Source organism: Moschus berezovskii, chromosome 20 (genome assembly GCF_049115385.1).
Source record: "Moschus berezovskii isolate FMDL1 chromosome 20, NW_MosBer_1.0, whole genome shotgun sequence".
NCBI lineage: Eukaryota > Metazoa > Chordata > Mammalia > Artiodactyla > Moschidae > Moschus > Moschus berezovskii.
The window spans coordinates 30,212,985-30,234,807 of NC_142479.1; the positions used below are offsets into that span (position 1 = coordinate 30,212,985).

At 40.9% G+C, this 21,823-nt stretch overlaps 1 non-coding gene across 1 annotated transcript; it reads right to left on the bottom strand.

Annotated features, from left to right (window-relative positions):
* Window positions 1-7,270: 7,270 nt before the first annotated feature.
* LOC129544891 (U6 spliceosomal RNA) lies at window positions 7,271-7,377 on the bottom strand. Its single transcript, XR_008683628.1, has one exon. It is a non-coding gene; the product is annotated as a U6 spliceosomal RNA (small nuclear RNA).
* Between the last annotated feature and the right edge of the window lie 14,446 nt (window positions 7,378-21,823).

Consider the following 21,823-nt stretch of genomic DNA (forward strand, 5'->3'; position numbering starts at 1 on the left):
TAAACACAGATCCATTTCATACTTCCAATTATATTTTTTAAATGCTTGCGTTGGGCCCTTTATAGTTAATTTCAAAATGCTGTTTACGAAGCAGGCATCTTTGGAATGGTTATTTAAATAACCAAAGCGCTGATTTTATCAGTGTATTTTCTACTTAAAGTGAGCTCTGCATATTTTGCATGTAGTATAAAATTTGGCATTTCAGAAACACATCCAAAAGTAGGTATACCTGTTGCTGGTTTTTAATTAGTCTATATTTTTAGTCAGACAAAAAGTTCAGAATGCTCTCCTGTGTTACACTGTTCTGTACTCAGTATTTTTTTTAGTTTCCCCCTACCAAAATAAAGAAGAGATTTTGTTTTGTTCTTTAGATTTCTGAAATAACCTTTTCCTAGAGGCTTGTGCGGTATTAGATCTTGCTAAACTGCTCATCTTAAGCTTTACAGGGTTACAAAATGAAGTTTCATCAATTCAGTCAAGGTCTGGAGTACTAAGCATACTAAGCAAATCACAAAATATCAAGTTATAAGCCTGAAGGCTAATTTGTCAATTAAGAGTAAATATAACTGACAAAATTACCAGTCTTCATCATTTAGGAGAATGGGGCTCTCCTTTTGAAGGGGAGGGTGGAAATACAGGTAGAGCCAAAGATGAAGACCAAGTCACAGGTTATCGTAAATCTCCAATGAACAGAGAAATGGAACCGAAGGATTTGGGAAGTTGGTAAAGGGTATTTCCTTTAAGAATGCCATGGTATAGCATTCTAGGCTTCACCCTGGGCGTAGTTTTAATGTACAGTAGCTAACCAGTTCTGATTATGAGAATCAAAGCTATCCATGCTATGGAAGAGTTGTGTAACACATTCTCACTTTTTGTATTCTCCTTTGTCGAGAATGTATGTAGCATACTAAAAAATCCTTATAACCTCGAACAAATTAGAATTAATTATCTTGATCACATTACCGTCTTCTTAATCAGATTATGTTCCGTAGATAAAATGTCAATAGATCACCTCAAGGTTGGTCACTTCTGTGACTAGGTTGTTTTGTTATTTTTTAAGTTTGGTGTGGCAACTGTTTTTGAGACTGGTGATGCCAATTCACTGTCAAAGACAGGTATATGTTTAGTCCCCGACCTCACACTGAATTTGAATTGCTTTCAAGGGTTTTGTTTGTTTTGGCTTTCATGCATATTTGGAATTGGTAAACCCCTAAAAAGCAAAGGCCACTGACCTTTTCTTTTATATTTCCTAGCACCAGACTAGATATGTGTGCAAGGAAAGAATAGCAATCGTATTGACCTTTATAGTCGTAATTATTCTTTTATGTATGTTACCTCAGTTTATCATAGTGATCCTATGAAACTGGCATTATTTTCATTTTACAGAAGAGAAAATAGGCTCAGAGAGGTTAAGTCACTTGCTCAGGTTTGGTGGCAGAGCTGTGACTTGGACCCATCACTTTAAGATTTAGCATTGAGTCTATTAGAGTAGGCCAATAAAAGCTATATCAGACGAAAAAGAACGTTTAAGTCTCGCTTTGAGGGAACTAAAGTTGTATTTGCTGACATGTTCTGAGAGAGGTACAATCAAATTCGGTTTTTAAAAAGGAATGACCCCCAAAGTAAAAATATTAATAACCTTCCTAATAAAAAAGTTAGTATGAAAAAATAATTTCAACAGTTCTGTTTGAAAATTAAAATCAAAAGTTTGCATATTTTTGCCTTTGTCGAGAAAAGAAAAACATAAGAACCATAGAATATTCACTGTGTATTATGGGGTTTTCATAATAAAACACTGATTTGTGTGTGTTTATCTAGGTTTAACTAGATATAATAAGGGGCATAGTTAGAACCCCTGGGACAAAAAAAAACTTGACACTAATAACCTGAGGGAGGAGAAACCACCTGAGACACAATGGAAATATCTAAACCTGAATTTTGGGAGGCCTATAACTGGAGATAACTACTATGCCCATTGTTTTTAAACTGGGACAAGTGCTTTTAATTTTAAGCAAAAGCAGGAGTGAATTGAGATTTATTGAGCATTCTATCCATATAACAGTTGTAAATTGTTATTTACTATTGTTAGTCTCTTACACACAAGTAATTGAATCTCAGAAATTAAGTCACTCTCTTACCATCCCACAGCAAGCTGAGATTTGAACCCAGTTACAGGGAACTCAAAACCCCATGTGTTTTCCAGTAAAACAAAGGTATCCAAATTGTCATCTTGGAAGACCCAGAGTTTCAAAAAGTAAACATAGGCTCTACTTCCCCATTCATCTGCAGTCAGAGCTGTTCTGCTTTTCTGTGTTCTGTAATTTCAAAGATAATGGATCTGCTTGCTCAGGAAATATTTTTTGAAAACCACTGCATTACTCTCTGCTACCTTCCCAAGTCTGATAATGAGGAACAATGAGCTAAAATGGCACTAATAATGTGGGCTATACTCACCTCAAAATTTGACACCATGAAAAACATGAGTATGGCTAAGAGTAATGAAGTTTACTTTAAAAGTAATGAAATATAGATGAAAAAAATTCTGTTTCTCACATGCCCTGCCCAGAAAAAAAATTTAATCTTCTTGCTTTTGTTATCCCTTATCTTTGTGTGAACTGATTGTTTCCAAACTAAGTTTCCCCTTTATCTTCTAAGGGGAAGAAAAGCATTACTATGTCACCATCCTTCATAAATAATATCAACAAAACTAGATAGATATTATACCACTTCCATAATAATGCTGTAGTCTGAATTTCCATTTAAAGCTTGTAAGTTCACCTTTATTGTACAATTTCTGATTACTATTGATAATCAGAACAAATTAAGAGATATAGGCCTTTATTTGTAGCTTGTTGTCGTTTTACAGATACTGTTCTTATTTCCCTGAGACATTTTTTATTTGACGTATATTTAGCAATTTCTCTTTATAAGTGACTTTGTTATGTGAAAACAAATTTTATAGCTACAAGAAACTTAGATAGTATCTAGCTTAAGCCTCTTTTTATACATCTGAAGAAGCCGAGTTCCAGAGTTTAATTTGCTAAGATTACACAGGAAGTATATGCTGAGAGAGAATATAGGGTTAAATACTTGTGGAAAAGCTGCCTCTTAGCTTCTACATTCAGTTTTATTTAGGATGTTGTATGTTCTTCTTTAAAAAAGTTCTTTTCCACCTCACTCTACTCAGAATTTTATTTCTGCCTGCACACTATCCAATGGAACTAGATCCTGGGGAAACATTGCTATTATTCCTGATTGAGCTAGTTTTTTCTCCTTCACATTCATGGCTTCCTACAATAACTGATTCATGGGACTAGTTTGAGAAAGTTGCCACCTTGATGGTTGAGCTGAAGGAGAGAGATGTCCTGAAGAGACTACCGAATGATTTGGCAGCTGTTTTTGATAGAACAGCACAGAGCTTACAAGTTGCCACTGGGATATCTAGTACTCTGTGTGCCTGCAAGAAATTCCCTGAGATTATAAAAGCGCTGGGTAATAGATATCAGAATTCTGTAACCATTTTTTATCACAGAGGCACTGTAAAGAGAACAATTGGGGGAGTAGGACTTCTACTTCATATCAAGATAAATTAAGTTTCTGTACTTTGGGGATCAAATTAATACACAGAAGCCAAGAAATTAATTTGGTTGGGCTTTCTTTAGAGAGCACTCTTCGAAGAGAATTTTCTTAATAGGAGAGAAATGTTTCTGGCTCTATTTCTATTTTTTAAATCTAATTTTTTCCTAGATTTAAAATCTTGCAACAAACTTAGGAAAAAGAACATTATACTATCAGTCAACTCGTGACTTGTCATTATTTCACAGTGTGAGTTTGATAAAGTTATTTAAGTTCTCTGGTCTTTGTTTTCTCAAATATAAAATTAAGGATTGATTTAGAATAGTGATTTTTGTCCATAACAGAATCCCTGGAAGTTTATGTATATGTGGGAAATCATGTTCAGCATTATAATTTTGTTTTTGAAAGGGAAAAACAAAGCTATCTACAGTAATCAGTAAAAATAAAGTTCTTTATCAATGAATATATGAAAAAATAGTCTTCCATATACCACATGACACATCTATAATATGTGTTCTTAAGGCACATCTCCCTACAAAGATAGACATGGGTTACAGAGGTAGGGGAATAGGAACTTTTCTAAAAATCAAACTAGGTATAGAGGGAAAAAAATCAAGAAACACTGATACAGGTTATTGTTAAAGTTATCCCAGTTTTTTAATTCTAAGAAAAATAACAGAAATCACCTTCCAGTGCGCTATACCACAGTTAAATTCATCCAAATGTCCTTTTCTATAAAATTATAAAACAGTTCTAGTTTTGATTCCTGAATGAAACAATAAACAAAAGGCAAATAGTGTTATCTTTTCTCTAATGGAGCAGATAAGGGTTACAAATTCAGCTCAAAACATGTCAAATGATGTAGAAGAGTGCCCAGTAGGAAGGTAAACTACACAATATTTAGAATGGGAAATGAAAACAGGAAAGTTTATATTGTACTTGTCATGTAAGAATATAAAAGTCTTCTTTCACCGATAAAAGCAAAAATATCTGAAAAATGCTGAGAATCCAAAAAGATCTGAGCCGACTGAATTGCCCACAGAGAGGAATATTAAAAAAAATAAGTTGGTAGGCCTTTTAACAAAAATTCTGTAATGTATTCAACCAATCTTCAATTAATTGTTACACTATGGAGAATCCCAGGGACAGGGGAGCCTGGTGGGCTTCCATCTGTGGGGTTGCACAGAGTTGGACATGACTGAAGTGACTTAGCAGCAGCAGCAGCATGAAGAAAAAAAAAAAGAGGCCTGTACAAAGAAGAAAAAAAAAAGAGGCCTGGACAAATTGCTTTTAGAAATTTGTTGAGGCTTTTTCAGGGTCCCAAATGGTCAATTATTTTTTAATGTTTCACGGGTGTTTAAATAATATGAATATTTTCTGTTTTGTCCAGAGTTAATCACGTAGGGAATTCCATGGCAGTCCAGTGCGTAAGACTTGGCATTTTTGCTGCAGGGGGCTCGGTTCAGTCCCTGGTTGGGAAACTAAGATACCTGAAAGCCTCCAGTGGTCAAAAATACACCCCAAAACACAAAGTTAATCATCTATGTCTGTCTACTTCTCCATCCATCTGTCATCTAAGATACCACATTGCTTTTGGTCCTTAGTCTCCTCTAGTCTGTGACCTGTAACAGCTTCTCAGACTTTCCTTGTTTTTGATGACTTTTGACAGTTTTAAAGAGTACTGATAATTTATATAATGTTCCTCAATTTGGATTTGTCTGACAGTTTTCTAATTGAGTGGGGTTATGGGTTTTGGGGAGGAAGATCGTATAGGTGAAGTGCCATTTTCATCATTTCATGTCCAGGGTACCTGCCATCAACATGATCGTCATTGACGATGTTAACCTTAATCACCAAACCAACTTAGTATTTGACAATCTTCTCCACTCCCATCCTTGGAAGCAAGTCCCCATGTGTAACCCACACTCAGGTGTAGTGATGGCGGTTGTGGAGGTGAATTAAGCTCTTCTTCCTTGATGGGCAAGTAGCTTTGTAAGTTATTTACAATTTCTCTGTAGAGGAGACTTTTCTCCCTCATTTCTGTATTTTTTCAATCATTTATTTATGGGTGTTTACTTGGATGGACGAGTTTGAGTGAGCTCCGGGAGTTGGTGATGGACAGGGAGGCCTGGCGTGCTGTGATTCATGGGGTCGCAAAGAGTCGGACACGACTGAGCGACTGAACTGAACTGAACTTGGATACTTTGGGCTATATCCAATGCTACATTATTTATTTTGTTGTTCAGATTGTTCCTGCTTTGGCCACTGGGGAGATCGGACCCTTTGACGTGGTCCCATCATTTGTGTTTTGTTTTTAGCAATTTCTTACTTTCTTGTGTTGTAAGTGTCAGCCTCATCTTGTATATTCCCTACCCTAGTCTTCAGTTCAGTTCAGTTCAGTTGCTCAGTCGTGTCTGACTCTTTGCAACCCCATGGACTGCAGGATGCCAGGCCTCCCTGTCCATAACCAACTCCCAGAGTTTACTCAAACTCATGTCCATTGAGTTGGTGATGCCATCCAACCATCTCATCCTCTGTCATCCCTGTCTCCTCCCACCCTCAATCTTTCCCAGCATCAGGGTCTTTTCCAATGAGTCAGTTCTTCGCATCAGGTGGCCAAAGTATTGGAGTTCCAGCTTCAGCATCAATCCTTCCAATGAATATTCAGGACTGATTTCCTTTAGGAAGGACTGGTTGGATCTCCTGGCTGTCCAAGGAACTCTCAAGAGTCTTCTTCAACACCACAGTTCAAAAGCATAAATTTTTCAGCACTCAGCTTTCTTTATAGTCCAACTCTCACATCCATACATGACTATCGGAAAAACCATAGCTTTGACTAGATGGACATTTCTTGGCAAAGTAATGTCTCTGCTTTTGAATATGCTGCCTAGGTTGGTCATAACTTTTCTTCCAAGGGGCAAGTGTCTTTTAATTTCATGGCTGCAGTCACCAACTGCAGTGATTTTGGAGCCCCAAAAGATAGTCTGTCACTGTTTCACTGTTTCCCTATCTATTTGCCATAAAGTGATGGGACCAGATGCCATGATCTTAGTTTTCCGAATGTTGAGTTTTAAGCCAACTTTTTCACTCTCCTCTTTCACTTTTAAAAAAAATTTACTTATTTTACTTGGAGGCTAATTACTTTATAATATTGTATTGGTTTTGCCATACATTGACATGGATCCGCCCCGGGTGTCCATGTGTTCCCCATCTTGAACCCCCCTACCACCTCCCTCCCCATATCATCCCTCTGGTTCACCCCAGTGTACCAGCCCCGAGCACCCTTTATCATGCAACGAACCTGGACTGGCGATTTGTTTCACATACGATAATATACATGTTTCAATGCCATTCTCCCAAATCATCCCACCCTCGCCCTCTCCCACAGAGTCCAAAAGACTGTTCTATACATCTGTGTCTCTTTTGCTGTCTTTTGTATACAGGGTTATTGTTACCATCTTTCTAAATTCCATATATATGTGTTGCTAAGTCACTTCAGTCGTGTCCGACTCTGTGCGACCCCATAGACGGGCAGCCCACCAGGCTCCGCCGTCCCTGGGATTCTTCAGGCAAGAACACATATGTGTTAGTATACTGTATTTATTGGTATTTTTCTTTCTGGCTTACTTCACTCTGTATAATAGGCTCCAGTTTCATCCACCTCATTAGAACTCATTCAAATGTATTCTTTTTAAAAAATATGGAATGCTTCATGAATTTGCGTGTCATCCTTGCGCAGGGGCCATGCTAATCTTCTCTGTATCGTTCCAATTTTAGTATATGCGCTGCCGAAGCAAGCACTCCTCTTTCACTTTTATCAAGAGGCTCTTTAATTCCTTTTCGCTTTCTGCCATAAGGGTGGGGTCATCTGCATATCTGAGGTTATTGATATTTCTCCCAGCAATCTTGATTCAAGCTTGTGCTTCATCCAGTCCAGCATTTCTCATGATGTACTCTCCATATAAGTTAAATAAGCAGAGTGACAATATATAGCCTTGACATACTCCTTTCCCTATTTGGAACCAGTCTGTTGTTCCATGTCCAGTTCTAACTGTTACTTCTTGACCTGCATACAGATTTCTCAGGAGGCAGGTCAGGTGGTCTGGTATTCCCATCTCGAAGAATTTTACAGTTTGTTGTGATCCACACAGTCCAAGGCTTTGGCATAGTCAATATCAGCCATTTCTCCAAGGAGCTCTGATTCCTTTAAGGGGAGAAATGACAACTAAATCCTCCTGAACAAGGAAGGGTGGCACAGCTCATTGGTGAGAGAAAGAGGCAATGAAGGTCTGCTTCCCAGCTCTTTCCTGGCAGAGCTCACCCTCCAAACCGGGAGCTTCCTCTTCAACGTGAGCCCCCATCATAAGGGGCATGTTTCAGGTTTCTCACGTTAAGGACTCCTAGAAAATGGTAATAATCAGTTATATTTTTCTGATTCTAATGATGTTGCTTCTATACTCAGTTAAAGCAGAGTTCCCTTTTTTTACTCCTTAGAAGCTAGTTTTCATTTCTTGGAAAACTTAAAATTTTACTGAACTGTCTGAGCAGAAGAAGGGAGACTAGAATACATTTTGAACAGAGGGAATTTCACTAGAAAACCTGCAAACAGCGTTGGGGAACTTGTTTTATTCTGCGATAAATGTTTCCTGACCCTGTGAATTTGGGAGTATTTCAGAGAGAAGAATGGCAGGTAGCAAGTGGTCTGGAAAGCTGTGAGTCTTGAAGACTTTTTCAAGTGCCTAAGCTACTGAATCCTGCTTCAAACAATACTTCAAACAGAGCCTTTTGTAAAGTTAATAAATGTTCCTTATTTCTCAGGAAAAGGGCTTGCAATGTCAGAGTCCTTCCTACTTTCATATTTTGCCTCATTATATTGATGGCTGTACTGCCTGCTGTCCAGTCACACCAGTTTAAGCATTACTCCATGAATATTTCTATAGTTTCTTACTAGGTTTGGGATGTCTACTCCTCGTTTCCTCATTAAAGTGCTATACATTTATCACTTTAACTTAGATGTCATCTCTGACATGAAACTATCACCTAATCTTCCGAGATAGAGTAAATTACCGACAGTGTATGGACTTGTCTATCCCATTAGCCAATGTCTGTGCTGTGCTTATTCGCTCAGTCATGTCCAACTCTTTGCGACCCCATGGACTGTAGCCCACCAGGCTCCTCTGTCCATGGGGATTCTCCAGGCAAGAATACTGGAGTGGGTTACCTTGCCCTTCTGCACCGGATCTTCATCTTTAAAGCCTACTGTGGAATAAGCATTCAATAAATGTTTGTTGAACTCATTAACAAAAAAATGAACATGGGTTCATGGGTTGCCATGGGATCTTCTTGACCCATGATTGAATCCATGATTGAATCTCCTGCATTGACAGGTAGATGTTTTACCACTGAACCACCAGGGAGGCCTTGGGTTACATAAAGTTACAATTAAAGATAAAATAATTTGGAAGTGATGAGTTTTGAGTATTACTTCTATTTTTAATATAATATCATTAGGTTATATATGGTTATAATTAAAGATATTATATTAAAAATAAAAGTAATATTTAAAACTCATCACTTCCAAATTATTCTATTATTAACATTTTACTGTTACCTATGCTCTTGAGATTATTTGTGTATTGTATATATATGGTATAAATACTAGTATAATGATACACTACTATGCTTCTCTCCCCAACTCTGTTTTCAGGGATATAATGTTGGTGGCTTGAAATCAGGCAGGGTGGAAATATTTGCACAGAGGAAATGGGCAAGCACTAGCAGTGATGGTTCCCCACACTCCTCTTTGGAGAGTTCATTGTTATTTACTGGCACATCATTGTTTAGAAGGCAAAAATGACAAAGAGGCAATGGAAAGTTTGGAAAATAGAGTTGAGGAAATTTGCAGACAAAAAAGGAAATGAGAGAATTTGCAGGAAAAAAAAAAGAGAAATGAGAAGTGGTGGAGAAAAGATGAGAGAATTAGAATTATTTGGAGATCCTGATATACCAATAACAAGAATTTGAGAAAGTAAAAACAGAGAAAGAAGGGTGGGGATGGAGTGGGATAGAAGATGTGTGTGGAGGGGAGAGATCTAATGAGTAATTGTGCAAGGGATAAAAAGTTAAGGAAGAAATTTTCCAGAACTGAAGGGCAAGAGTTTCTAAAGTGAAGGAGTCCTTGAGTGTCTTACACAATGAATGAAAAGATGTACATGAAGACAAACCATTGGGCATTTTCAGAAAGCCAAAGATAGAACATAAAGTTTCCAGAAATAATAAAAATAGAATAAAGGACTATCGGTCATGAACAAAAGTAAGAATTTCATCAGATGTCTCAGCACTAATGTTGGAATCTAGAAGACAATTCATAGTTGTCTAAGGTAAAATGTCATAAGGAAAAATGAATTCCAACCCAGAATGATATACCCAGACGAAGGATCAATGTCAAATAAAGATATTTTCAGACTTGCAAGATGTCAGAAAAAAAATCACCTCCCTTACAGTCTTTTCAGGAAGCTAGCAGAAGATGTGCTGTACCAAAATCAGGGATAAAAATAACACATGGACTCCATGGGAAACAGGGGACTCACCAAAAAGTAAGGAAAATTCCCAGGATGACGATGAAGGGAAATCCCACAACAACAGTTGTGGTATTTATTGGCCTACTGAGCAACAGTGAAGACTGGAACGGGAGGAAGATTTCTGAGAAAAAACCAAAATAGATGTATTCCTTGATGAGTTTGAATGAATGGGGATTTACAGTTTGGGCAGAATATTTGGGGGGAAATAAGTGAGATTTACATAGAAAGCTGAACAAGGAATTGAGACAATGATTAACCTCAGGTACTAGAAAGGAGATATAATCATACATTACTCGGACCCATTGCTAAAAGTATTCTCAATACCTTTCGTTGTAGGTAAATTAAAGATTGGTTTAACCCACAGTATGGGAAGGATAAGCCTGTGTGGAGGAAAAGGTATGGAGTTGGTGAGAGGCTGGTAAGAGGATGCCACACTGAGGGTGAAACAGTCCCCCATAAAGAAAGAACATATCCCTCCGAAGACCTCCTCAGTCTGAGAGAGGACATGCAAAGGGAACCAGCCAGAAGGGAAAATTGGAGGGCTTGGTGGATAGGTTCTTCGGAGCAAGGCTGCGGGATGGTGGTCCCCTTCGTCCCTCGAGGGGACTCTCGACCCCGAACTCAGGAGCGGCCTTCGGGCCGAGTGGCCGGGAACCCGGAAACCCAGTGCCCGCCCCGAGCTGGCTGCACCCCGGGCCGCCTCTCGCGGGCAGTCCGTGGCCGGGGAGGCCGACGGCCTGCGGGCGCCAGGGGAGGGCTGTCGGGCTGGGCCGGGACTGCGGCGCCGAGTAGCGGCGGGGACTTGGTGGCGCGGAGGGCGGCGCCCTGTCCCCGGCCGCGGCCGCGCTGTCGACCGCCGGCAGGAGCCCCCGAGGGCCCCGCGGCCCGGCGGACAGGCGCCCGCTGCCGGCCTCCGCTTCGCCCAGCGACCCGCGCCGGCGCAGCCCCCACCCGCGACTCTGACCCAAGTCCCCTGACCCCGGCTCTCAGCCCGGGATCCCGACCGTCTTACTCCGCTGACCCAGAGCCTGGTCCCGCGAGCCGAGCCCTGGGCCCCACCCCTGGCCCTCGCCGGCGACCCCGGCCCGTCCTTGCCCGATCCTAGCTCTCCGACACCGACCGCCGCGCGGACCCGGGTTCGCAGCCCGCAAGGGATCTGCGGTGAGGCCAGGCCGGGCCCGGGGGAGCTGACCGTTCAGCCCGCGTCAGGGTCCGGGTCCCGCTGGTGGTCCCTGGGCTCCGACCAACCTAGTGACCGCAGCGGTGGTGCTAGACACTCAGTGAGCGAGGAGAGGGGTCCGGACCGAGTTTCCAAGCTGGGCGGGGCGGGTGACCCCTTGAATCGAGAGGGAGCAGAAGCAGTGGACCGCAGAGTGGCGTTTTGGTTATGTCCTAGTTGTTGTTGGTGGTGGTTTAGACGCTAAGTCGTGTCAGATTCTTGCGACCCCATGGACTGGGGACCTACCAGGCTCCTCTGTCCATGGGATTCTCCAGGCAAGAATACTGGAGTGGGTTGCCATTTCCTTCTCCAGGGGATCTTTCCCTGATCCAGGAATCGAACCCAGGTCTCCTGCACTGCAGGCAGATTATTTACCAGCTGAGCTACAGGGGAACTGCGCAACAGATGGGTTTATTGAGAGATATGCCCGTAAACCGGTAGACAGGGTGTGTGTGTGGCGCGGGCGGAGGGGGGGTGTTGCACGTGGTTGCACAGAAGAGTTACAAGATTACTCGTGGTTGCACAGGAGAGAAGGGAAGGCTAAGGTAAGGCCGGAGTCCCCTACTCCCTTGCCACGGGTACCTCTAGGTGGCCTGATAGGAAGTAGGCCGCATAGCAGACGGGAAACCATCCTGGATACCCCCTTGCTCCAACACACACACACAAATTGCCTTCTACTAATCCGGTTGGTCCCTGGTGCCAAAAAGATTGGGGATTGCTGGGGTAGCGGAAGGCTGTTTTTTCTTTACAAGTTTTACAGCACTATTTGGCTTTTAAAACTAGTTAGGAAAAGGAGGGGGAGGAAGATAAAGAACCATTGGTGACCTTTAGTAACCCTGAAGTTTGGATTTCCCAGCACGCTCCGGCAACTTACTAGCGATGTCAACTTGGGCCAGTCACTTCACCCTTTGGAACCTTGGTTTGCTGGGCTGTGAAATGAAGCGCCACCCACAGCATTTCCTAAGGCTTAGTGACAGGTAGGCAAAGATACTTTGTCAGAGTCTGTGATGGGCACAAGCTAGCTGTTCAGTGAACCTTATGAATGAAGTTACTTTAGAATGAATAAAGGGATTCATAGCCAAAAGCGGCCTCCCTGCCACAATACCTGTGTGCTGAAGGGCTGCAGTGGATGTGATCCAATTTGAATGTGGGTTTTTGAGCAGACCAAGGCTGTAAAGGAGAAAGCAATAATAGAGCTGCTTGTGTGAACGAGAGGTCTTTTTAAATGTTAATTTGTACCTGGACAGCTCCCAGGTTGTGGACACTTGGGGTGAGAAGGGGAGAAAAGGGAGCAGGATTTTCGAAAGAGAGAGAATATGCCCTATTTCTTATGAGTATCTTGTTAGCACACAGATAAGTTAGGGAGTGAAATTACTCCTCTTACAAAGTGTTCCTCACGTGAAAAGCGGATCCTAAGTCCCTTAAGGCAGAATCACCTCTGGTGTTTAATAATAGCGATGTGTAAAATAAAAGTTGAGGTATTTCAAGCAATTGCTGTGAAGTGTTAATAAGATAAAGCAAGTTTGTGTTTTAATATCCCAACTAACCCAAAAAGAATGATAGAGTTGGGATTTGAACCAGAGTTTGATTTTGAAATCTCTTCTTTCATTTTTTAATTTTTTCTCTATTGAAATGTTTTATTAAAATAAAAATTACAAAAATAATACACCTTGTTATATTGCTCAACAAAATAGTAATGGAGAAAGTCCCATCCCACTTCTCAGATGCAACCAATGTATGAATGAATGGTTTGGTGGGCAATCCTCCTAGCTTTTTATTTTGTTCATAACATGCACATACACACTTTTAAAATGGATTATACAGTAACTACTATTGTGGAACTTGCCGGTCTTAGATTTAACAATGTGTAATAGGCCTATTTCCATCTTATAACATATACAACACTCTTCATTCTCTTTAGTAGTTATATAGTATACCATTGTATGGATGTATTGTAATTTATTTTAATCACTTGCCTGATAATCAGTGTAGGATCTTTCCAATAGTTTGCTATTATAAACATTGATTCAGTGACCCTCCTTATATTGGGTTGGCTAAAAAGTTCATTTGGGTTTTTCCACAATATCTTACAGAAGAATCCGAACGCACTTTTTCATTCAACCCAGTATGTATATGTCTGTGCATTTTTGTTAGTGTTTCTATGATAGCTTTGTAGATGTCAGGATGGCTAGGCCTTAAGCATGCATGCTTAAAATGTTTTAGCTACTGACAAAACATACTCAAAATAAAGCTCCTGGTTTTAATGATTATATCCCACTGCCCTTTGAGCGAAGTAGCAACTGCATTTTGAAATAGTTGGCTTCCTTGGGTAGTGGCAGCTGTGTGGACCCATAGGGGAGGGCTATCCATGGAAGGGGAAAAAGAAAAAGATTGTGACTAAGTCATTGAAGTAGACAGCCCCTTTCCTTGGGTGCTTTGCATTTACCCAAGCCAATGGTATGCCCTGAAACATAGCAAGGGAACTTGAGGTTTGTGGCTCTCTTGTGGTTATGAACTATTGAAGAATATGGCCTTTGAATTTCTAGCAGTATGTGACTTTTTGGATAAAATAAATAAAGTTTGTTAAAAGTGACCACATAAGGACTTCCCTGGTGGTCCAGTGACTAAGACTTCGAGCTTCCAATGAGGGGGCCAGGGTTCGATCCCTGGTGGGGGAACTAGATCGCACATGCTGCAACTAAGAACTGACAAAGTCTAATAAATAAATAAATATATTTTTTTAAAGTGACACATAATAATCTATTGCTGTAAATCCAGAGTTTCAAATCTGTTTAAAGCAAGGTACATTTCACGTTGTGAGTGGATTCTAACTGCCGTAGGAGTTTGGCTTTAAGAGAAACCAAATGGCTCTGAAGAGAACTTTCATCCCTGTTCTTCCCAATAAACATTCAAAGCTCAAAGGGTTAACTGCTTAAGGCTTTGGAGAACAACTCAAGTGTACCATTTGGTAAAAAATATGAAAACATAATACCCTCAGTCTTTGACAGGTGACAGCAACTGTATGAACCAAGAATGGTATTTTGGTTAGGTTGAGCATTGTCAGTTACAGAGACAACGTCTTAAGGCACCTCAAGCAAATGGGCATTCTTATAAGTGACACAGAGAGCAAGAAAGGGCACAGAGATTCAGAGCAGTATGAAATGGGACTTCAGTTGCAGGAGTCTATGGGTCCTCACTCCAGGGCACTCTTATTAATGTGATTCAGTGACTCCATGTTCTCTTAGGCACTATTTTCTTTCCCCCATCCACTTTTACCCTGTATATTTTTCTATATTTAATAATTTCTACTTACCTAGTTTCTACTTCCTGACAACTTTGCCTTTCTACACTTCAAGCTCTTGTCTCTAATCCATGGGCTCTCTTTGGTTTTTAACTCATATGTTCCCATCACGTACTTCTCTTTTTAATTCTTAATCCAGAGTCCAAAGAGGGAGGGTTAAGTTAGTTCAGTTCATCTTTTCATGCCAGGGATCATTATAAGTTTTTGGCCACCCAATGGATGGGTTGTTCTTGAGTCAGGAGCTTACTTGTGGTCTGATCAGTAGTAGCAAGTCGCCCATGGTCAGGTGGAAGGAAAAAAAGTAGCTGTGAGTAGATCAGTTTCCTTCAGGAAGGGTTTTGGGCGTATTAAACTCTGTGAATAACTCATGACAGTGTGTGTAATGTAGAGTTGTTACTTTTCAGTAATGTTTATTGAGTACCTAATGTTTTCCAATACTAGGTTTTAGGAACTTCAAAGACAAATGAAATATTTGTTCTCTCTGTCACAGAAGTCACAGTATTATAAAGGATAGAGGTAGATTAAAGAAAAGTTACAGTACAAGCTAAGTAGTGTGTGTGTGTGTGTGTGTGCTCAGTCGCTTCAGTCGTGTCCAATTCTTTGTAACCCCATGGACTGCAGCCTGCCAGGCTCCTCAGTCCATGGGATTCTCCTGGCAAGAATACTGGAATGGGTTGCTATGCCCTCCTTGATGGGATCTTCCAGACCCAGGGACTGAACTTGCATCTCCTGTGTCTCCTGCACTGTAAGCGGATTCTTTATCCACTGAGCCACCTGGGAAGCCCAAGCTAAGTGGGGCAACTACACAGATATCCATTCATTTAATCAAAAAACAGGTAATGAGCACTTATCATGTGCCTAACTCTGCAGATTGATCAGCAAACGATGTCAGCTTCATGGAAATTCTGTTTCAGCATAAGCTTGAGGAGAGAGACAAATAATAGACACTCCTGTAATATGTTGAATAGTGGTGATATGGAGGGGAAAAAAAACAAGAAAGCAGAATAAGGATTTTTGAGGGTAGGAGCTGCCATTTTAAATAGGAAAAATCTCTTTGAGAGAGGAAGTGAGGGAATGAGCTAAGAACTTATTAAGGGAAGAGAATTTGAGGCAGAGAAAACAGCCCGTGAAAAGGCCCTGCATTGCTGTAGGGAGGGATATGGAGGAGGCTGTGTTTCTGGAGTGGAGAAAACTAGGCAGGGGTGGGAAATAAGGTCAGAGTGGAAAGGGAGGGGCAGGGCAGCAGATCCTAGGAGATTTGTAGGCATGTGAAAATGGCTTTAGTTTTCACTCTGAGTCTAGAAGCCATGCAGGGCTTTGAGCATAGGAGTGATGTGGACTGACATATTTTAACAAAGTGACATTGGCTGCCTTTTTTTTTTTTTGACCACCCTGCATGGCATGCAGAATCTTAGTTCCCAGACCAGGGATCAAACCTATGTCCCCTTTATTGTAAGGGCAGAGCCTTAACCACTGGACCACCAAGGAAGTCCAACATTGGTTGCTCTTAAGAGTAGACTTCTGTTAAGAATAGACTCAAGAGGGCCAAAGGAAAAGCGAGGAGAGGAGTTGGAAGCTTTAGCAATAGTCCAGGTGAGGACTGTGGGCTAGGATGCTTGCAGTAGCAATGATGGGATAGATCACATTCTGGTTATATTTTGTAGAACAGAAAGGATGGGTGACAAATTAGATTTGGAATCAGGGACAAGGTTCTTAGCCTGAGAAATTAGAAGAATGGAATTGCCATTCAACCAAGATGGAGAAGATTATGGCAAAAGCAGATTTGGGGCGAGAATATCAGCAGCATGGGTTTGGACACACTAATTTTGAAATGCTTATAAGATCTCCAAGTGGAGATATAGAGTAGCCACTTGGGTATACCAGCATGAGTCTGGAGTTCAGGGAATGCATCAGTTATGCATCGGTGCTATAAATATGGGTGTCACCTAGATCTACATTGTCCAACATGACAGCCACTAGCTACATGTGACATTTAAATTTCAATTAACTCAATGACATTAGGAATTCAGTTTCGTAATTGCTCTAGCCACATTTCAAGTACCCAATAGCCACATGAGACTTGTGGCTGTTGTAGTGAACAGCACAGATACAGAACATTTCCATCATCACTGAAGTGTTATTGGACAGTACTGATAGAAGACATTCAATGTTACAGGCCTGAATGATTTTCTTCTTTTATGGACCTAGAGAATTAGTGAGAGGGGAATAAAAGAGATTCAAAGACTGAGCCCTTTAGGGGAATTCCGTGGAGGTCCAGTAGTGAGGATTCGGCACTTTCACTGCCAGGACCCTGGTTCCATCCTGGATCAGGGAACTAAGATCCTGTAACCCACATGGTGTGGCCAAGGCTGAGCCCTTTATATAAATGTATGTAAGTAAGTACACAAATTGGTGCTGATGGTGGGATGGTGGGGCATTAAGGGCTGGCTTCTTTTTTTACCCTGCATGATCTATGTTTGCCAAGTAAATAAGGGGACAAAAGACATGCCAGGCACATGGAACAGGGGCGTCGACAGAAGTACAAAATAGCGTGGTATGGTTGGGGAGCTATAAGAAAGCTGGCACTTTTGGAGCAAGGCTGTATTATTTTAATATAGTTAAAACACACACACATAACAACTCCAAGCTTCTTCCTTGCTTAAACAATTTGGGACTGAGCACGTGATGCTGAAGCTAATCAGTCAAGGTCTAATTGGAGGGCAGAACGAGAAGGGGAAAAAGAATTTCCCTTGTCATTTGTAAACTGGGAGTGAATGTAAGAATTAAATTTAGAGAAATGGATACTACCTTACAATCCATACTACCTGTTTCAGCAATAAAAATCAAATGATCACAGTAATTTTCCATTTTTTGAAGATTTGTTCCATAAAGACCTGAAAGTTACTTAGCAGGACATGGGTTTCTATCTGGATTGAAATGAAGTTGATGTAGCTAATTAGCTGTGGCTTTGATGAAAAGTATTCATACACAAACAATTGCACCCCATCCTGGAAGCCAATCATTTCAGAACATGTTTTTTCAAGATGTCAGTTTGTTTTAATAGTAGGTTGTTATCTCTGAGCTACTATATTCTTGGTTTTCTTTCTTTCTTTCTTTTTTTCCCCTGAATTTGCAAAAAGCAATAACATAAAAAACACAAAAGTACTTTTCACCAATTAAAAGAAACTCTTTCCATTTACATGGGTTTTGAACTAGAATAACCTAAAATTTTTTTTAAAGATTTCATTAGAATAAAAAAACTTGGAAAAGTATAATCTATTGGAACCTCACGTTGTCATTCTGTGCTCCTACAGTTAAAGACCATGTCATTATTTCCATTATACTTACCTCCTAATTTACAGGGCTTATTAGCCTAGCTGTAAAAACTTGCTCCAGTTGAAATTTGGCAAGCTGACAAGGCTGAGTGCCAGAAGTAATTTACTATCCAGTGTGGTTCGCAAAGTAAAAGAAGCTATATATAATAGAAGAAGAAATGAAAAGTTCCTGGTTCCAAATATTTTAATGTGTGTAATGCGTGTCACCTCAAACTTTTCAGCTTTTGTTGTTAGCAACGTAAAATAACATGAAAGGATTGAAAAGTACAGATGCTTTGCATCCGCATCAAACTGAGGGATCTGATGTTCTCAGGCATCAAAGACCAGACTGTGTCTATCACTTCTTCTGTGACTTTGAAGTCTACCAGGGCTCTCTGTGTGGGAGAAGCAGGCAGGGGACTTTGAACAAGATAGGGGGATGGGATTCCAGGTGTCTCTCCTCTCATTAGCACTGAAATTAGGTACATCTCTTTACCTAATAATAAAACTGGAAGAAAGAGAGGAGTGTTTCTTTTTCTGCTGGCATTTTTTGAACCAGGCCCCAGGAGTGAAAGTGTAAAAGTGTAGAGACCTAACCAGTAGACTGCCAAGGAATTCCCTTTACTGTTGTTTTCAACCACTGAGCTATCTGTGAACTTAATCTTCAGATGTGACAAAGAACATTCTAGGGGAAAGTTAAAGTTTACTTTGAAATTAACATTTAAGTACTTTGAAGCCCATAATAGAAATTTTAACTTGATTTGCAAACATCTGGGGCTTCCCAGGTGGTGCTAGTGGTAAAGAACCCACCTGCCGATGCAGGAGATGTGGGTTCGATCCCGAGTTGGGAAGATCCCCTGTGGGAGGAAATGGCAACCCACTCCAGTATTCTTGCCTGGAAAGTCCCAAGGACCAAGAAGCCTGGGTGGGGGGGAGGTTACAGTCCATGGAGTCACAAAATGTCGAACACATGCACTCACACACTCAAATGTCTGGCTAATGTTCATCCATCAGACTTATTAAAAGATTGTCTTGGGACCGCATTGCAATGGGACCAAGTGTTGTTCTACACCGGGTGAGCCGGGTACAACTTTCTGGGAGTAATCTTACTTGACAAGCTTGGGGGAAAACCACCATAATTTATATTCAAATACTAATCTACTGCCGGCCAGAATGCAAAATTGGAATGAACTCTTTCAGAGAGGAAGACGGCTTTGGTCTTTTGTGTGTCAATATTTTGACCCTGCCACACACATAAAAATTATAGTCGAAGCTTTCTGAGAGAAAGATAGCCTCAAAGAGAAGGCATGGTCATTAATGTTTTTCTTTTAAAGTATAACTTTCATAAAGTACACGAATCTTAAGTGTATCCCTCAATGGATGGAAGTTTATAATCTGTACATTCATATAAAGACCATCTAGATCAAACACAGAACTTCCCAGCACCCAGTAGACTCCCTTGTACCCCCCTCCCAGTCAGTGAAAGTGTGAAAAGTGTTCATTGCTCAGTCCTGTTCGACTCTTTGAGACCCCATGGGCTGTAGCCCACCAGGCTCTTGTGTCCATGGGATTCTCCAGGCAAGAATACTGGAATGGTAGCCATTCCTTTCTCCAGGGGATCTTCCTGACCCAGGGATTGAACCTGGGTCTCCTGCATTGCAGGCAGGTTCTTTACAGTCTGGACCTGCTTAATAATCTGATATCTATGGTTAATTTTAAAGGTCAAATAAAGGACGAATAGATATGTGAAACTTTCTGAGGTATACCTTAGAGCTCCGGACTCAAGAGCACTTTTTCTCAGGCCCTTGGTTTCTTAATTAGAAGGTGTGCTCAAGGACTACCCTTGCAGTCCAGTGATTAGACTCTGAGCTTCCAATCAAGGGGGCACGGGTTGGATCCCTGGTCAGGGAACTAAGATCCCACACATCCTGAGTGGCATGGCTAAAAAACAAAACAAACGAAAAGGAAGCTGTGCTGAGCTAAGGATTCTGAGACCCAGTGGGCATTATGCAGTTTCTTCTGCTGTACTAGACTTTCTTTAATCGCGCTTTTTATCTCTTCAAGAGCTCCTTCTGGGGTTTATATTTTAAAATGTCTGCGATGAATAGAAGAGTTAATATATAAAAAATTTAGTGCACATAGGTGCTGGGCACACAGTATTGGTAAGTCCTAGATAAGTGATAACTATGATTACGAGATGCAGAAGAGACAAAAGAAGGTTTGTCATTATCGTTATAATAATTCCTAGAGCAAGATAAGGGGCTTCTCAAGTAGTGCTAGTGGTAAAGAATCTGCCTGTCAATGAAGGAGACACAGCAGACACAAGAGATGCAGATTTGACCCCTGGGTGCGGAAGATCCCCTGGAGGAGGAAACGGCAACCTGCTCCAGTATTTTTGCCTGGGAAATCCCATGGACAGATGAGCTGGTGGGCTATATAGTCCATGGGGTTGCAAAGAGTCGGACGTGACTAATCACGCAGAGCGAGATAAATGTGGAAGCTAAATTTGAAAATAAGAGAGCAAAGTATTATAGTTGGGTTGATTTGATGTAGTTATCCATCAAATTTGCCTTGAAAGGAAAGTTTATCAGAGCTTGCTGACTCCTTTGGACCTAAAGAACATTTGGTACATTTTCTCATTCTGTCATGATTTTACTAATTGAGTGTTTGTTACATTTAGGCACGGTTCTAACCCAGGTATCAAAGTAGAAGAAACAAAAATCTGCCCATATGGACCTTACTCTCTAGGAGCATTTGTGCTCTTACTGTTAACCCAGGCCCCAGAGATTTTCACATTACAAAGAAATTCCATCTGTGTTTTACATCCATGATTTCCTTCCACATCCCTCATGTCTTACAGCTGAGGTAATCAAGAATCAAGCCACCCTTAGCCTAAGTTCTGAGACCAGAGGGGGAGAAAGAAGGAAAGGAAAAGGATCAAGGGTAGAACATGGTTAATTGCTAAGCCTATATTCCCCTTTAATAAATCACACGGAGGATCAAGGTACTAATGCTAATGTTGAAATATACAGGTCTAGCAAGAACTCCTGCTTTGGTTTTTTGAAATCATATTCCAGAACTTGAACTGAGCCACGTAGTTAATATTTTAGATTTAGTAATGACACCAACAATATAACTTTCAAGCTCGGTTGTCTGTCTCTTAGAAATGCTGACTTGCTTGGGCAGAGGTTAAAGGAGGGTATGTATCTTATTGACTCTTATTTGGGTAACTCCCAAACTTTTCAATACCAAGATTCCCTCTTCTTAAAAAAAAAAAAAAAAGTTTCTGATAGCCACCCAGGGGCCGGCCATGTTTTGAAAGATATTGTCTGCAAAGGCAGGATAGTTTTTTAAATAATAAAACTCTCTCCCCATTTACAAATTAAACACTAGCTAATTGGCACATGAAAAACCAGTGTTATCACACTAGTTTACCAAATCTCGTCGAATGCAAAGGCATAGTGTTTGGGAAAGTCTGAACCATTTTTAACGCCCCCTACCACTTTCATCACTTTTCTTTGAAATGCTTACTACAATTTTACGATATTTTCTATCCCTTCCCGCCTTGGGGTGTTTGTATTTTGGTTCTTAGTGTTCTTAGTGTCGGAAAGCAGACTAAAGGGAGACAGGATCTTGCAGAAAATGCATTTCAGGCCCCTTTCAGGTAAACCCTCCAGACCGCGAGGTGCTTTTCCCGGTCCCAGCCCAGGTCTATCCATGCGCGAACTTAGCGCCGCCCCCATCTCAGCCCCGCGCCTCAACTCTAGACCTCGAGTACTCGCTGCAACCTCACAGTTAGCCACCAGGAGGAGATAGCGGCCGCAAGAGTCTG